Source organism: Myxine glutinosa, chromosome 4 (assembly GCF_964187855.1).
Source record: "Myxine glutinosa chromosome 4, kmMyxGlut1.1, whole genome shotgun sequence".
Classification (NCBI taxonomy): domain Eukaryota; kingdom Metazoa; phylum Chordata; class Myxini; order Myxiniformes; family Myxinidae; genus Myxine; species Myxine glutinosa.
In genome coordinates this window covers 78,274,573-78,291,053 of record NC_136264.1, presented here as the reverse complement: position 1 = coordinate 78,291,053, position 16,481 = coordinate 78,274,573, and the positions used below count along the sequence as shown (strand labels likewise).

Below are 16,481 nucleotides of genomic sequence, written 5' to 3'. Positions count from 1 at the left end.
GTCTCTTCAAAAAAGCAGGGACGAGAGAGAGAAAATGTCGGTCTCTTCTTTTTGTCAATCCCCTCTTGACGTCATCTCTCTCTCTCTCTCTGCCAATCCATGCCGGCCAACATTGCATGCTCAACCCTCCACCAATGGCTGCGTCACCTCTCTCACATGCCATTCGTTTGATGGCCAATTTGTCGCTTCCTTCGGTCTTGCTTCACCACTCAGCGAGCTGCTTCTTGCTTTTGCCCTGACCAATCACCAGTCCTCTCCCACGCTGCCAATCGGCGGCCCTCGTCCTGTGGTGTCTTACTTCTACCAATCCTTCGCAAGGTGGGCGTGGCCTCAGCCTGCCTAAGCAATGAGTGTTACTGTGCAAGCTGGTGTTGTGGCTGGATGTAGCTGCATCGGCCGTTCCCCAAACTGGCTTCCGGTGGGTTTATGGTTGTTGTGGCGGAGGGGGGGATTTAAGTCGTGTTTGTGTGGTGTTACTATTGAGCCTATCTAATGTCTATAGTGCGTTGCTATACGGGACACAGGTATGATCACAGGTTTGACACACCGGGTAATTAGCATAAACCCTACAACTACTTAACCTGCCCCATTCCTCGTAATGGGGACGAAGATACACTTAATCCGACATATGGGCTAGACAGGTCCTCTACTTATTTACATCGAGGTGGTTCTTGTTACCCATGATCATCGGAGCACCTACCTATGCAGATCTACCTCAATCTATATATGTCCCTACCCTAAAATTCATAACAATACAATGACTTGTTTATTCTCCACAATTGCATTGGTGTGGTTTTGCCATGGTTTATTAGAACACTCAAAATAACAAATCTTTCTGCCGCATTCCCTCTCGAGACTCTGAGGGGCACCGTAACCGGACTTTGGGGAGGTAACACATAACATAAGTCATCAGTCTTTCAGATATTTTAACTAGTGGTCACACAGTCGTCGTGTTCAAATATTTCCCATTAAATCCCCCCATTCAAATCCCTCCTGTCTTTGGTATAACTATATGCTAGATGTCTTTGGTGTAACTATGCTGTCGTTCGAAACACCAACCTTCCAACCCGAGCAGATGCTCTCACCATTACACAACTGTTTAGTTTTAGTTTCTGGCTTGGGTGGATTCGAGGGTATGATGAGCTGAGATGAAGACAATAGTACAGCGAGAGAACAAATGCAAATACCGATGCGAAGAATAGAAACAGAGGGTGAACGAAGTCCTTTGAAAAAAAGGTAAATATGCAAAAATGTGGATCAAACCAGCATTGGACGTGGGACGTGGATTTGTGAGGCTCGGCCAAAGCTGTCCACCCATTGGTTGGATAAAATGTAGGCGTGTGGCATTCCTGATCCTATTTTCGTTTCAAAAGATACCCGTTCGCAATGACTTATCGTGTGTTACTATATTCAGCAATCCGACGTGTTTGAAAATGTTTACTCCAGTGTACAAACATCATGGCGGGACGCGGTAAGGGCGGTGGAAAGACTCGTGCTAAGGCCGTCTCGTTCTTCCCGTGCTGGACTACAGTTTCCCGTGGGCCATGTCCACAGACATCTTCGCAAAGGGCAACTATGCCGAGCGCATCGGTGCCGGCGCTCCCGTCTATCTGGCGGCTGTGCTCGAGTACTTGTCTGCAGAGATCCTGGAGCTCGCCGGTAACGCTGCACGAGATAACAAGAAATCGCGCATCATCCCGCGTCATTTACAGCTCGCCATCCGCAACGATGAGGAGCTGAACAAACTGCTGGGTGGGGTGACGATCGCGCAAGGTGGTGTACTGCCGAACATCCAGGCTGTGCTGCTCCCCAAGAAAAGCAAGGGCAAGTAAACGGCTTCGCCTCACACAAGGCCCAAGAGCTCGTCAGCCCGACCACAACGGCAGCAGCATCAGCGATACACGATCCGTGTTTTACACAAAACTCTTTGCTGTGTATTTTTTTTACAAATTCATTTTTATCAAACTCAAAAAACAAAACCCATTTTTACAAACAACGTACAGATCGGGAAATAGGGGTAAAAAGCATTATTTACAGACTGCAGTTCCGGAATGTAAAAATGTATTACCTGGCGACGCCACCTCGACAAACTACCAAATTTTGAAATCGAATAGTGAGTAGAATTGTGAAATTTTTAGTATTACAAGACAAACACTCGCAATTATTCGGCATGGATATGCCTTTTGCTTCTTCACGTTCAAAGAAATGTTGAACAGGCCCAAAGGAGCCCAGGATAGATATTGGTGGGAAAAACGAGCAAAGGAGGGCGGACGGAGCTTTCCCTCACGGAGCGGATCACATCGGGCTCGGATTTGAGCCAATGGAGAGGGGAGAGTGAAGTTTCGACCAATGGATAGAGAGTGAGGCGGGGATTAATTATTCAGCGAATGGGAGAGTGTTTGAGGCAGCCAATAACAAACGTGAAAAATGTGCCAGCCAATGGCGAACGGCCGAAGCGTCTCGCGGCTCAAACAAAATCAGACCGTGCATTTCTCAAGTTTCATTCGTTGTTGTTTTGTGTTGATATTTGCCGGTCACGATGGCTCGTACGAAGCAAACCGCCCGTAAATCGACTGGTGGAAAAGCTCCCCGAAAGCAGTTGGCGACGAAGGCGGCGCGGAAAAGTGCTCCAGCCACCGGTGGCGTGAAAAAGCCGCATCGTTACCGTCCAGGAACTGTGGCGCTGCGCGAGATCCGGCGCTACCAAAAGTCCACGGAGCTGCTCATTCGCAAGCTGCCGTTTCAGCGCCTCGTCCGTGAAATCGCACAGGATTTCAAGACCGATTTGCGATTCCAGAGCTCTGCAGTGATGGCGCTGCAGGAGGCGAGCGAGGCCTACCTCGTTGGGCTGTTTGAGGACACTAATTTGTGCGCGATTCACGCCAAACGTGTCACCATCATGCCCAAGGACATCCAGCTGGCACGACGTATCCGCGGGGAGCGAGCTTAACCCGCTCGTCCATGGTCTTGTGCACAGCTTCCGCACCACACCACCCAACGGCTCTTTTCAGAGCCACAACACCTTTCTTGAAAGAGTAATCGACCGTTCACCAAACTCGCCACCTATCACGACCTTTTGTGCGTTTCTAATGTGTCTACGGGTCGGAAGGAAATACGTTTTATGATGCTCTTTTTATAAAGACAAATGGAAACGTGGAACAAGACGGTGGAGGTTGGCTGTCTTCAGGGAATGGGGTTTCACAATGTTTCAATGAACCCCCAAAGGATTGTGAAGTGACAATTGTTGGGCATCATGCGTCATGTCACTTGCAAGGTGGCTCATGTTAAAATACACATTTTTTATTGTAATCGGAACATATATTTGACCCGTTCATCTCAATCCCAAAATAATAATATAAACTCTGCCATAAACATTGCATTTCTGATGCCAAATAATACATGATACAAAGTTCAAGTCGCGTGAAGCTCCTTCATGAACGAGTTGGTGGCTCTGAAAAGAGCCGTTTTGTTGCTGTTGATGAACACCACCACCAGAATGTTTAACCACCGAAACCGTAGTGTGCGGCCCTGGCGCTTCAAAGCGTACACCACATCCATGGCAGTGACGGTCTTGCGCTTGGCGTGCTCCGTGTAGGTAACAGCATCGCGGATAACATTTTCCAGGAACACCTTGAGAACTCCACGGGTTTCCTCGTAGATGAGACCCGAGATGCGCTTTACCCCACCACGACGAGCAAGGCGACGAATAGCAGGCTTTGTGATTCCCTGGATGTTATCACGCAGCACCTTGCGATGACGCTTAGCACCTCCTTTCCCGAGACCCTTCCTTTCCCCCTTTACCACGACCAGACATGACGACAGCAGGTGAATCCAAAGCTGAATAAATGAAACTACGAGCATTCCTGTCTTTATATGGTCGTGATAGAGGTTTTCTATTGGTGGAACTCGATTTTACCATTTGCTCTTTGACCCTTCCACGATTCCTCCGTCATTTAATTATTTTCTCTGCAGTTTCCTTGGTGATTTCCACCACGTCCGCGTTTGTGCCTTTTCCCCTTTCACCTCTCGTTCCGCGCATGCGCACGTCGTCCTTTCGCTTTGACCATCTGCAACTGCACTGGCTTTCACTGTCCCTTCGCTTTCACTCAAGTAAACACGTAATCCTGTCAAATAAGGTTTAAATAATGCAGTAATTCACGACGATTTAATTCTGAACACAACTTGAACTGCAGAATTTTGGCAAATAACAATGCGCGCTCACATCACCTGTAGTCAGGGCCCTTAGGGATATTTTGGTTCAAATTCTTCCAAAAGCATCAAATTTGGCGCAGATGTTGCCCATGCCATACTCTCGATTTTTGACGGGCGCCAAGGGCGTTATGATCCGGGGACCACACCGGTCCATCCCACCACGTCACCTGACCTATGACGTCATAATTAGGATATGCATCCAATCACATGGCGTACTATAAGTGGTCAAAGTTCAAAATGAATCGATCGAAAAATGAAGGCAGGGATCCATTTTAAAGGTTTTCATAAAATCCAATATGGCCGCCAGGTCACATGACCTATGACGTCATATTTATGACATGTATACATGAACCCAGATCATGATCGCACAAAAATTAAACACAAGGATATGGCATACAGTTCATAAAACATCAAAATCCGTACCTTTGTAATTAGACTGATGAACTGCATATGCCTGAAAATTAGGAAATAGACATGTAAATATTTCCTCTAATTGTCAAAAATAAGGTCAGAGTTCGATTACCCAACCCAGAAACATAAAATGGTGAACCTCACGTAAATGTTGACAAAAAACTCAAAAACCGAAATGTTTGACTCAAAAATGACCTTTAAGATGACCTTGAGGGTTGACCTTGACCTCGAATCATCAAAATAACATCATAATTGGATTCCTCGACCTCGAAAACCCCTGAAAAGTGGTATCATACATGATTCCAACCCCTTTGGTTATTTAACTGATTTTCCTCTAATCCGGGTGGCGGCCATTTATTATTTCGCCAATATGGGCCCCCGGGGGGGGGGGCGCCCGTCTAAAATCGAAAGAGTATGGCATGGGCAACATCTGGGCCAAATTTGGTGCTTTTGGAAGAATTTGAAGAAACAAAATATCCCTTAGGGCCCTGACTAGACATGACCACACCGTTTGATTCTGAAACCTGTATGGATTGTGGTGGTACTGAGGCTTTATATTGGTGGAGAGCTCGACGTGACTATTTGTTCTTTCACCTTTGCACGTTGCCTCATACACTTCCTTATTTTCTCGAGGAGAAAGTGTGCTTCCTTGATGATTTCTACCACGTCCGCGCGTGGGCGCTTTGCCTTTTCACCTCTTGCTGCTCATTCGCACGTTGCCCTTTAGCTTTGACAATGTGCAACTGCACTCGCTCTTACGGTCGCTTCGCTTTCTCTCAAAGAAACACAGAATCTTGTCAAATGAGGTTTAAGTTCGTCAGTAATTTACGACGATTTCATCTGAACACAACTGCAGAACTTTGTCAAAATAAACAACAAACGCAAACGACCCCGAAGTTATAAATACTGTGACGAATTTGGTAGAACAAAATGTAGAGCAGAGTAGATCTGAGTAGGTAACATGCTTCGAGATGTCGCGATAAGGAACACTTCCTGTAATAAGTCCATGTTTAGGTGTTTTGTCGGTTAAGGTGTGTAATTGTGAATCTGCCAGGAGATTCGTGTGATAGTTAGTGTAGGGGTTAATCAGTAGAGCCCTTGTATGTCTCACCTAGTAGTCAAACCTTTGTCCATTATGGCACTGCAGACCACATAAACATTAGTTAGGACCTTTAGTACAACACTAAATGACGCCTTTCCCCCCTGACATGACTTGGAAAGAAATCAGGCTGGAACACCACCACAATTGGCCGCCACCATTTACACCTCCGAGAGGCCTACCCACCTTGCATAGAACGTGCGGTGACCACGGAATCGGGGACAGGAGTGGCAGTGGCGCAGTGGGCGTGCCCCTGGACAAGCCGGCGAGCCGGGGAGGCTCTGATTGGCAGAGCAGTGCGCCAATGTGACGTCATCGGCCGGAGATATTACCGAGGCCCGGACGCCATTTTCGGCAGTTGAGTAGAGAGTTCAGCACGTTGAGTGAGGTCTGAGTCAAGAGTTTGTGTGCACCCGAGTCGAGTTGAGATCCTGAGTTCAGCACGAGGAGAGAGAGCCCGAGTTGCGTTGGCCGTTCGCAGTGCGCAGTTCGCAGAGTTGGCAGTTGAGCCATAGGGAGTTATTTTTAGCAGCCCGGTCGAGTCGTTCAGAGATCCCGACCCGAGTTGGGCTGAGGTGTAGCCCGAGTGGAGCTCGCTGTCCTGCTGTTGACCTCGTGGTGATCGGTGCTTGGTGCGTGGTGCTCGGTCCTAAGAGGCCTTGTGGGACTTGGAGCGAGGGACCTCGTGGTGTGCGATCGGGCCGGAAGGAGCGGTGTTGGACGGCAGCCACCAAGACGACAAAGACAAGATAAGGCCGCATCTGCGTACATTTTGACATAAAAGACGTGTTTCTTTCGTATTTGATCCCCCTCGTCTTGTGTTTGAGGTCTGGTGCGTGGGATCCCGATTAGGATATTTATTATCGGCACGCATTTTCCTGTCCTGCCTTTTTCATTTGAATAAACCCTTATGTTATTTTTGTACATATATCTGAACGCAGTTTACCGGGTGTTTAGTTTTAATAGATAAGGCTGCGGGGCTCTCGCCGTTCCCCTTCATTCCGCGCGCTTAAGGGTTTTAGGTGTTGATTTTGGAATCCGCTATTGAGCTTCTGCCTCGGGAGTTAAAGCCTCGTAATCGGCATCCGCAACTCTGGTGTTAATCGGAGTTGCGTGACATTTGGTGTCAGGAGTGGGATTCGAACCCGTCGGACAAACTTTTTTGCGAGACATCGACAGGGTCGGGCGTACATCGCGCCCGACGCTCGAACGCAAACATTTTTATAGGCAAGGCGGAGAAATTCAATAGTCAATTGGACATACGGAGCACGATATCACGTCTTCGTCAAATTTAAATTGTGTTTCTGGAATTAAAATAAATACGCGTGCGGGAAACAATCTCCCGGAAGGCGGATGTCGGAGATTGAGGAGATGGAGGTACACAGCGAGGCCTCCGTCAGTGAAGGGAGTGAGCCGGAAATAGGGGAATTAGATTTAGAGGTGAGCCTTGGAACCTCCCCCGTCCTGAGTACCAACGTACCGCCCTTCCCTACCGGGGAGCCGGGAACAATTGGAACAGCCCCGATGCCCGTCCAGATGTGGATGCAAATGATGAGGGAAATGAGAGATAGCATAATAAATGCTCAGAGTGAGAAAAGTGAGCGAGCCAGTCGGGAATTGAATGGCAAAATTGGAGGGCTGGAAAACAAAATGAGTAATGAGATGGGAGAAATGAAAAACAAAATGGAGTCCCAGGGGAATGAATGTAGGGAATGAGTGATCGATTGGAGGGAAAAATTTGAAAGAGTGGGAAAAATAATTGATGAATGTACGAATAAATTGAGGGAAGGACGAACGAATGGTGCCACCGGGGCACAGGAGAAGCCAAAGGTGGCAAAAATTGAATCGGAACGGGGGGGGGGGGGGGGAAGCTAAATTGGGAATGGGAGAGAGTACGGCCCAGGCAGATGTGCATGTTGCTCACGAGCAGGGAATTGCACCGAGAATTGCAATTGAAGGAAAGGAGGAAGGTAGGGAAGAAAATTCACAGGTAGATGTGTAATGCGCACAGGTGAGCGTGGAATGTGAGAATTGTAACAGGGAATGTTTCCCGCATTCTGGCCTGGTTGTTTATCGGGACCGGGTGGATGTCACAACACCCCAACCGGGGGATGAATTTGGAATGGTGCAGCACCAGGGCGGTTGTGCAGTGCAACCAGGGGTAGAGTTATTGGGGGTCCGTGTGGTGGAGCCGGACCATGTATTTATTGATCAAATTCAACTGGTCACGGGGGGCGACTATGCCAATATTTGGGACGCGGGATTGTGGAGCTGTGGTTGGGTAGTCTGGGGGTAAACGCGGTGCTGTGCGTGTCCGACTTGTTTGGACCATGTCTTCTGGAGAAGTCTCCTGGTGGAGCATGGCTGTTTGCTGGACCTTGGTGTTTTCAAGTGTGGGTGGGCACTGGGGGCTGCAGTTGTGTGAACTGGGGGACGAGGGCAGCACAGGTGACGTGATGAGGATGCCACACACTGCGACCGCCTCCCCCAGGGTCGAGGTTTGGAAAATGGAAGTGTTGTTGGCAGAAGGTGCTCACCACATTGGCCAGCTGGGGCTGGTGCAGCCGTGTTCCTCGCAGGGGGGGGGGGGGCAAAGGATGGATGGTGGGTCGCACCCTTATGGACACTCATGGGCCATGTTGGCGTTTCGGATGCTCAGCTTGTCCTGATGAACCTTGCACAGTAGAGGTGCAGAGCTGTCATGGCCACATGTAGTAGTTGAGTACAGTTCACTGTTGGAGGCGGATCCACATACCTGTCAATACAGTAGGTAGAAAAGTGAAATTTCGAGAAATTTGATTGGTCCAATGGGTGAAAATTTGGGATTTTGTAGGGTGGATGGCACTTTGGACCTGACCAACTAGAAAATTTGTGTAGAGGTATGTGTTTTCATGTGGTTGTGACGTTGGAAATGAACTGTGAATGAGTGGTGAAGATTGTGTTTGGAAATGGTTAAATGTGAATATGGGATTTCACAGAAGCAGGCCATGGCAAAAACTTTTTGTAACATCTGTTCATTGAACAATGTGTTGAGAGGACTGAATGGCAGTGGGGTAGAAAATGTTTTTGTGGATTTTGTGGGTGGGGAAGGTGTGCGTGTCCGCAGGTACAGATCAAGCTCTGGAGGAGCGACGACTGTGGCTCCCCTCTGCGGCAATTACCCCTGGCAGCCAGTGGTGTCTAGAAATTGGAGCCCGTCGGTGGTGGGGTCTGTTTGGGCGTCGTAGGGTAAGAGACTCCCTGTGACCCGTGAGGCTGCAAGGACGCAAGAGGCAACGGAGCCTGGTGTATTTGGTTGTCAGGGGCCAAGAGGTAAAGGGATGGGGGGGGCAAAGAAATCGGGTGACTTGTTTGGGACTGCGGGCACCACAGCTTTAAGCGCCCCCACCATCTTACTTGTGCGGTACCTCCCCGTTATTTAATTGAGAGAAACACACACGAAAATAACATCTATGCCATGGTCCTGCAGGGGTGGTGGGGGCGCTGAAATATATGTTGTCATGATTTTGTGTTGTGACGATTTGTGGATGTGTATGAGTGGTTATGGGTTTGTGTTGAGTGAATGTGGACGAAATCCACCGATCCTGTGTGAAGGTTTGTGGTTAAGTTAGGTTTCTGTGTTGTTTGTTTCCTCCCTCCGCAGGAATGAGGAATTCTAAATGATTGTAAATGTTTGAAATGCATGGTTGTTTAAGGGGGAAGTATGTTGAGGAGCATAAGTAGGTAGCTTCAGCTCACTTCCCACAGCCCTCCTGATTTATTTCATCGGCTAATTAAGTGAGACAGTGAGTGTGAGAAGAGGAAGAAGTTCAAGGAGTGGCAGAAGGCGAAGCGTATGGGGGCAGAAAAGGCAGAGCATTAAAGTTATAAGGCAGCCAAGAAGGCTGCAAAGAAAGAGGTAGCAAAGGTGCAGGAGGCATGTAGGAAAATGTTCGGAGAACGCTTGGATTTGGAAGAGGGTCAGAGAGCGGTATTCAGGATTGCAAAGCAGATAGCGAAAGAGAGGTGTGATGTGATGGGGTTGAGTTGCTTGAAGGATGAAGTGGGACAAATCGTTGTGGACCCAGATGGAATTAAAGGAAGATGGAAGAGATATATGGAAATACTGTTGAATGCAGAGAATGAATGGGATGGCAACATAGAGAGTAACCCAGTTTTAGGACCGGCAGAGAAGATAACCGAGAAGGAATTTGAGGAAGTGATAAAAGCAATGAAGAGTAGAAAAGCGGGAGGGCCGTCGGGAGATGTGGGAGATATGTTGAAGGCAGCGGGAAATTGGGGTGTGAAGAGAATGACAGAGGTCTGCAATCTGGTGGTGAAAGAAGGCCGCATTCCAGTGGATTGGGAACTGAGTACCCTTGTCCCTCCATACAAGGGGAAAGGTGACCCCCTGGACTGTGGCTCGTATTGAGCGATAAAGTTATTGGAGCATGGAATGAAGGTATTGGAAATGGTGTTGGAGAGGAGGATAAGGAAGAAAGTGAAGATTGACGAAATGCAGTTTGGATTTATGCCAGGAAGAGGACCGACAGATGTGCTTTTTATTGTGAGGCAGTTGCAGGAGAAGTACATGGAGAAGAGGAAGAAGTTGTTTCTTGGGTTTGTTGATCTGGAGAAAGCATTCGATAGGGTTCCACGTGAAGTAGTGACATGGGCATTGAGGAAGTTAGGAGTGGAGGAATGGTTGATCAGAGCAGTGATGGCAATGCACAAAAGAGCGCGCACAGCTGTAAGGATGAAGGACGGGAACAGTGGTGAGTTTGAGGTGAAGGTGGGAGTGCATCAGGGGGTCAGTACTAAGTCCACTACTATTTGTAGCTGTGATGGAGGTGCTGGCTCGGAACGTAAAGGAGGGTTTACCGTGGGAGGTGTTGTATGCAGATGATCTGGTGTTGATTGCAGAAAGTATGGATGGACTGAAGGAGGAGATGAACAAGTGGAAGGAATGTATGGAGACAAAAGGTCTGAAGGTGAATATCGGAAAAACGAACGTGATGGCAAGTGGTAAAGCATGTGGTGAGGTGGAAAGAACTGGGAAGTGGCCATGTGCTGTGTGCAGGAAGGGTGTCGGAGTGAATTCCATTCAATGTACAATGTGCGCTGAGTGGGTTCATCAAAAATGTAGTGGTTTGAGAGGGTCATTAACTAGTGTGGCAGCTACATTCAAGTGTAAGGTGTGCACAGAGGGAGCTGCAGCTGGAGGAAATGTTGAGTTGTATCTTGGAGACGGCGTGAAGCTGGAAGGTGTGAAAACATTTTGTCACCGTGGAGACATGCTGAATGGAGAAGGTGGATCAGACTCGGCAACGGTTGCTTGAGTGAGATGTGCATGGAAGAAGTTTCTGGAACTGAGTGGCGTGCTGATCAGCAGGGGAGTGTCGTTGAAGCTGAAGGGAAAGGTGTATGCTGCATGTGTGAGAAGTGTTATGATTTATTGGAGCGAGACATGGGTAATGAACGTAGAGCAGCAACGAAGGCTGGAAAGGGTGGAAATGCGAATGGTCGGTGGATGTGTGGAGTATCATTGAGAGAGAGGAAGACAAATGATGAATTGCGAAAGATGATGGGAATAGAGCCTGTGATGGATGCTGTGAAGAGAAACAGTTTGAGATGGTTTGGTCATGTGTTGAGGTAGAATGAAAGTGACTGGTTGAGAAGAGTGATGGAAATGAATGTAGAAGGAAGTAGAGGACGGGGAAGACTGAGAAAGACTTGGCTGAAGATGGTCGAAGAAGAAATGCGGGCAAGGGGGTTAACAAGGGGAGGTGCAGAAAATAGGGCAAAATGGAGAAGATTGTCATGGGGACCGCAAGGCTCACCCCCGCTCTAGCAGGGAAATGGCCTCAAAATGCCTGTTGTTGTTGTGTGCAGTAAGTGTTATGACTGCAATGGTAGCGCCTGCAGTGAACCTCGCAGGGACTACGGTTCCGGGGAGGGGAGGGAGGGGGCTGTATTATGAATTGTGGGGTAGGGCGATAAAGAGATTTAGGTAGATCTGCACAGGTATGTGCTCCGATGATCGTGGGTAGTAAGAACCACTTTGATGTGCAGTAAGTCAGGCACCTGTCTTGCCGGAATGTCGGATTAAGGTGTATCTTCGATGAAGGTGTCGGATTAAGGCGTGTCTTACACACCATTTTCAAAGCATACACCCTGCCACACACCAAACTCACTCTTGAAACCACTCTTCCTGTGAGAATTCAAGACACGCACACAATCACTTGAGCTCATGAACAGCTGATCCACGATACATCTCCATACTCATTTACAAATGCACCTCCCAATGAATTTTACGGATATGAAATACAGGGAAAACACGAATCAACAGTTACACAGAACCCCAAATATGTGACATGCGAGACACTTCACCTGAAGGTACGCACACAGAATAATACCACTAATACGGTGATTTCAATTGTCACCATGCCAGTTGGCTGGGTGTGGGTACCTCTCTCACCAGCCACGGCTTTTCAGCAAAGGACTTCTGCGACTCACTGGGACTGACACAATCTGTCAATTTCCCGACCCGGATCTCAGTCAACGGAGCATCTTCTCTTCTGGACTTGGTTATGACTAACTTCCCTGAAAATGTCTGCTGCTCTTCTTCTGCTCCAATCGGCTCATCTGATCATGTGCTTGTTAAAGTGGACATCTCTCTGACCATTCTCAGAGAGCCTCCTCAGCGTCGACGAGTCTGGCATTTCACTCAGGCCAACTGGCACGGTCTTCAAGCAGCCATCAATCATCTGGACTGGTCTCCCATCTCTACCACCTCTGACATCAACTCATCCTGGGAATTCTTCCAAAGTAAATTGCTCTCTCTCATGCACAGATTTATCCCATCTCGTCTTCAGTTGTCATACCCTTCCTCCCGTCCATGGTACATGGAATCTTGTGGTGAGGCTGTTGCCCAGAAACAACTTGCCTTCATCTCCTGGAAAGCAAATCCAATGGAAGGAAATCTCATTTCCTTTCACAAAGCCCGAAACAAGTGTATGTCCACCCTCAGGAGAGCCAGGAAAAAAATATCTCTCCGTTCTCAAGACCGAACTCTCTTATCTGTCTCCCTCTTCCAACCTGGTGGCATCTGTTCAAATCTGTTTCTGGTGTTTGTTCCCCCTCCATCCCCTCCCTTACCTCAAATGGCTACACAGCTGACTCCGCACGTGAAAAAGCTGAATGCCTCAACTCTGTGTTTGCCTCTAAATCTTGTTTCCCAAACCCATCCCTCTCTGTACCCGCCATACCCAGTCGTATCCAGCTGCTCCTGGACTCCGTGTCCTTTCCTCCTGACAAGATGGAAAAGTTTCTGTCAACACTCGACTCTGATTCTGCAACTGGACCTGACGGCATCAGCCCACGGGTCCTAAAATCCTGTTCTTCCGCTCTTTCACTCCCTCTCTCTGTTCTCTTCACCCTCTCTTTTGCTCAAGGTCAACTGCCATCTGCTTGGAAATCAGCCAACATCACCGCTTTGCACAAAAAGGTGCAAAAAACAGATCCTAGCAACTACAGACCAATCAGCCTTCTCCCAATTATCAGCAAAGTCATGGAATCCATCATTGCTTCGGATATGAAATCTTTCCTCTTCTCCAATGGCTTGATCTCTGATCATCAATTTGGTTTCAGACCAGGTCACTCTACTCTGGACATGCTGCTTCTGCTGTCTCAACAATGGATGGAGGTCCTCAATGCCAAACAGGAAATTAGAGCTGTCTCCCTCGACATATCACGTGCCTTCGATACGGTCTGGCACCCCGCTCTGCTCACCAAACTCTCCTCCTTTGGTATCCATGGAAATCTCCACGCATGGCTGGCAGACTTCCTCTATAGTCATAGTGAACGTGTGGCCCTGAATGGGTTTCTCTCATCTCCTCTTCCTGTTCAGGCTGGAGTTCCCCAAGGCAGTGTTCTGGGCCCTGTGCTTTTTCTGGTCTTCATCAATGATCTCTCTGACTCTCTTGAAAATCCTCTCTATCTCTTTGCTGATGACTCCACTCTCTGCCGCTCCATTCCTCATCCCTCAGATCGGCAGTCTGCAGCCTCCTCACTCTCTGCAGACCTGGACAAAATCACAGACTGGGCAAACAAGTGGAACATGTCTTTCAATCCTGACAAATCTCACACTCTTACGATGTCTCTACGAAAAGACCGACTGGACAACCCTCCCATATACTTTCTGAATAATCCTCTCCAAGAAGTTCTGTCACTCAAGCTTTTGGGTCTCACTATCTGCCATGATTTTTCCTGGGAAAACCACATTTCCAAGCTGGCCTCCAAAGCCAGTCGCCGACTGGGCATCCTCCGTCGTGCGAAGTCCTTCCTTGGCACACCTGAGCTCCATACCACATACAAGGCTTTCATCCGCAGCTCAATGGAGTACTGCTCTCCCCTCTGGGCTGGTGCTCCTGCCTCACACCTAGCTCGTCTTCACGCTGTTGAAACCAAAGCGTTCAGAATCATTGGAATCTCCCGCGATGACGCTATCTCCGAGGGCCTTTCACTTACTCACCGCAGGCAGGTTTGGTGGTCTTTCCGTCTTCTACCGACTCCTCTCCGGCCTTGCTCCCCCAGCTCTCTCTGGGCTCTGTCCCCCAAATATTCCTACAGGTCGCACAAGATCTGCCTGCAACCCTCTTATGGTTAAACTGCCAAAATCAAGACTCTCTGCTAACCTTCACTCCTTCATTCCTCTTTTCTCCCGCCTCTGGAACAAACTCCCTCACTCTCTTCAATCCCACTCCTCCCTCCAGGTCTTTAAAACGGCTGTTCACCACCATCTCTTATCTTCCCCAATCCAAAACCTTGATCTTTTCTACCCCCGCTAATTTCACCCCAAATCCACTTTTTTGAGGTGACTTTTGACTTCTTTCCTGGAAGTCCTTGGTGTCCTTGCGTTTTATACCTATCCTGCCTCCCCCCAGGCCCTCTCCCTCCCACACATCTCCCGATGTCCCTGCTCTCAAATGTTGTGTTTGTGTGCTTCCTCCCCTTCTCTCCCCATCTTGTCGACCGCTCCCCTTTTTATATACTTTGTTTGCTTGTTTGTTTGATTTGTTTGTTTGATAAATGTTAGCTCTTTCACGAGCCTCGACTCTGTACACAAAAAAAAAAAAAATACACGACCAATGTAAACAAATCACAACACCGATTCCAGAACGTGCTGGAAATCAGCAAAGAAAAACTGTCATAAAATAACCAAACAAATTGTCGAGGACTTCGACAAAATAACCAAACAACCAACCGTACCCTACGCGTACTTGCTTGGGCTATAGCCAAAGTCACTGAACCCACAGCCCCTGCCCTTCTGCAGAAGGAGGCTTGTGGCACAGCTCAAAACACTGCCACCAACTGCGGCAAACTATGATTAACAGCCAGGACCAGCTCACAACTGACCTAACAATCAAACACAAATAAGGGTTTCCACCTGATCAGGGTCCGGCTTCCCTTACCAAGTCACGAGTAGCAGAACACACTTTCTACCACTGCACATTAAACGTACTATTATGAATTTTGGGGTAGGGGGTATATATATTTAGGTAGATCTGCAGAGGTAGGTGCTCAGATAATCGTGGGTGGCAAGATCCACTTCGATGCACCGTAAGTCAGGGATCTCTCGAGCGCAAATGTCGGATTAAAGTGTATCTTTGTCCCCATTTTGAGGAATGGGGAATGTTAAGTAGTTATCGGGATTATGTTAATTATCTTGCACGTCGTTCCCTCTGTGTTCATTCCTTTGTCCCATATGGCAACTCACATAGACACAAGTTAGGAATGCCACCATTAAAAGCACCACACATAGCAAATAATAATAATGAAACCCTAACCGGAACCCAGATGACGCACTTGGGCTGACAACCCTGACTTGGCAAACACACATTGGACAGGCAGGACGAAGGCCGCCAATTGGCAAAGAAGGGAAGGACTGGTGATTGGCCAGGGGAGGGGCAAGAAGCTTCCCTGGGATTGGTGGAAGGAAGGGAGCAAGAAGCAACAGACTGATTGGCCACCGACCGATGACGTGAGGAGGAAAGTGCGAAGTGCTCGGCCAATCGTAAAGGACCACAGGGGGAGGAAGATTCGAGAGGTCGAGAGGTGATGGACTGATTGGTAGGGAGGGGCGGTGACGTCAGACGACGGGCGACAAAATGACTCACGAGCCGGCATTTTCTCTCTCTCATTGGATGCCATAGCGGATGGTCATGGACCCCTTCCTCCGTTTTCGCTCTGTTGGCCTTCTCGTTCTCTTCTCTGCATTGCTCGTTGTTGGATCCCTGGGTGCCTAGACCTCGTTTGCTCCTGCCCTCACGTTTCCTCTGCTCCAACCTCTTTTTCTCACGCCTTCCTTCGCCCTCGGCCCTCTCTCCATTTTAAACTGAGCGTTGGGTGCATCGCAGTTCCGTGCCGAGTCTGCGGGAACATTGCATGGCTGAGGGGGTGGGTTGCAAGCCCCCTCGCTCGCTTCGATCGGGATGGCCGGTGAGGCCTTGCAGTGCGCGAACGAGGCGGATTTAGGCCTACTTCCCGCCAACACTGGAGTGCGTGCTCGGACTGGACAATCGCTGCCAAGGCGCCAATCGAGCTAAGTGCACAACAATGTATACATTTACTTTCCTTCCATTTAAATTCCCATTTGTTTGTGTTCAAGTCTGGTGTGGGGACGTCCCAATTTCGGATATTTACTTGCATCGTCGCGTTTATCTTGTCCCGGCATTCCGTTGTAAATAAACCCTTTTATTATTTTCCCTGTTATTCTAAA

The 16,481-nt window shown here is 48.5% G+C and overlaps 2 pseudogenes; one reads left to right on the top strand and one right to left on the bottom strand.

Moving 5' to 3' along the window:
* Window positions 1-1,458: 1,458 nt before the first annotated feature.
* LOC137424868 (uncharacterized) overlaps window positions 1,459-16,481 on the top strand; it is a 114,386-nt pseudogene continuing 99,363 nt past the window's right edge.
* On the bottom strand, window positions 2,981-4,989 carry LOC137424838 (histone H4-like; annotated as a pseudogene).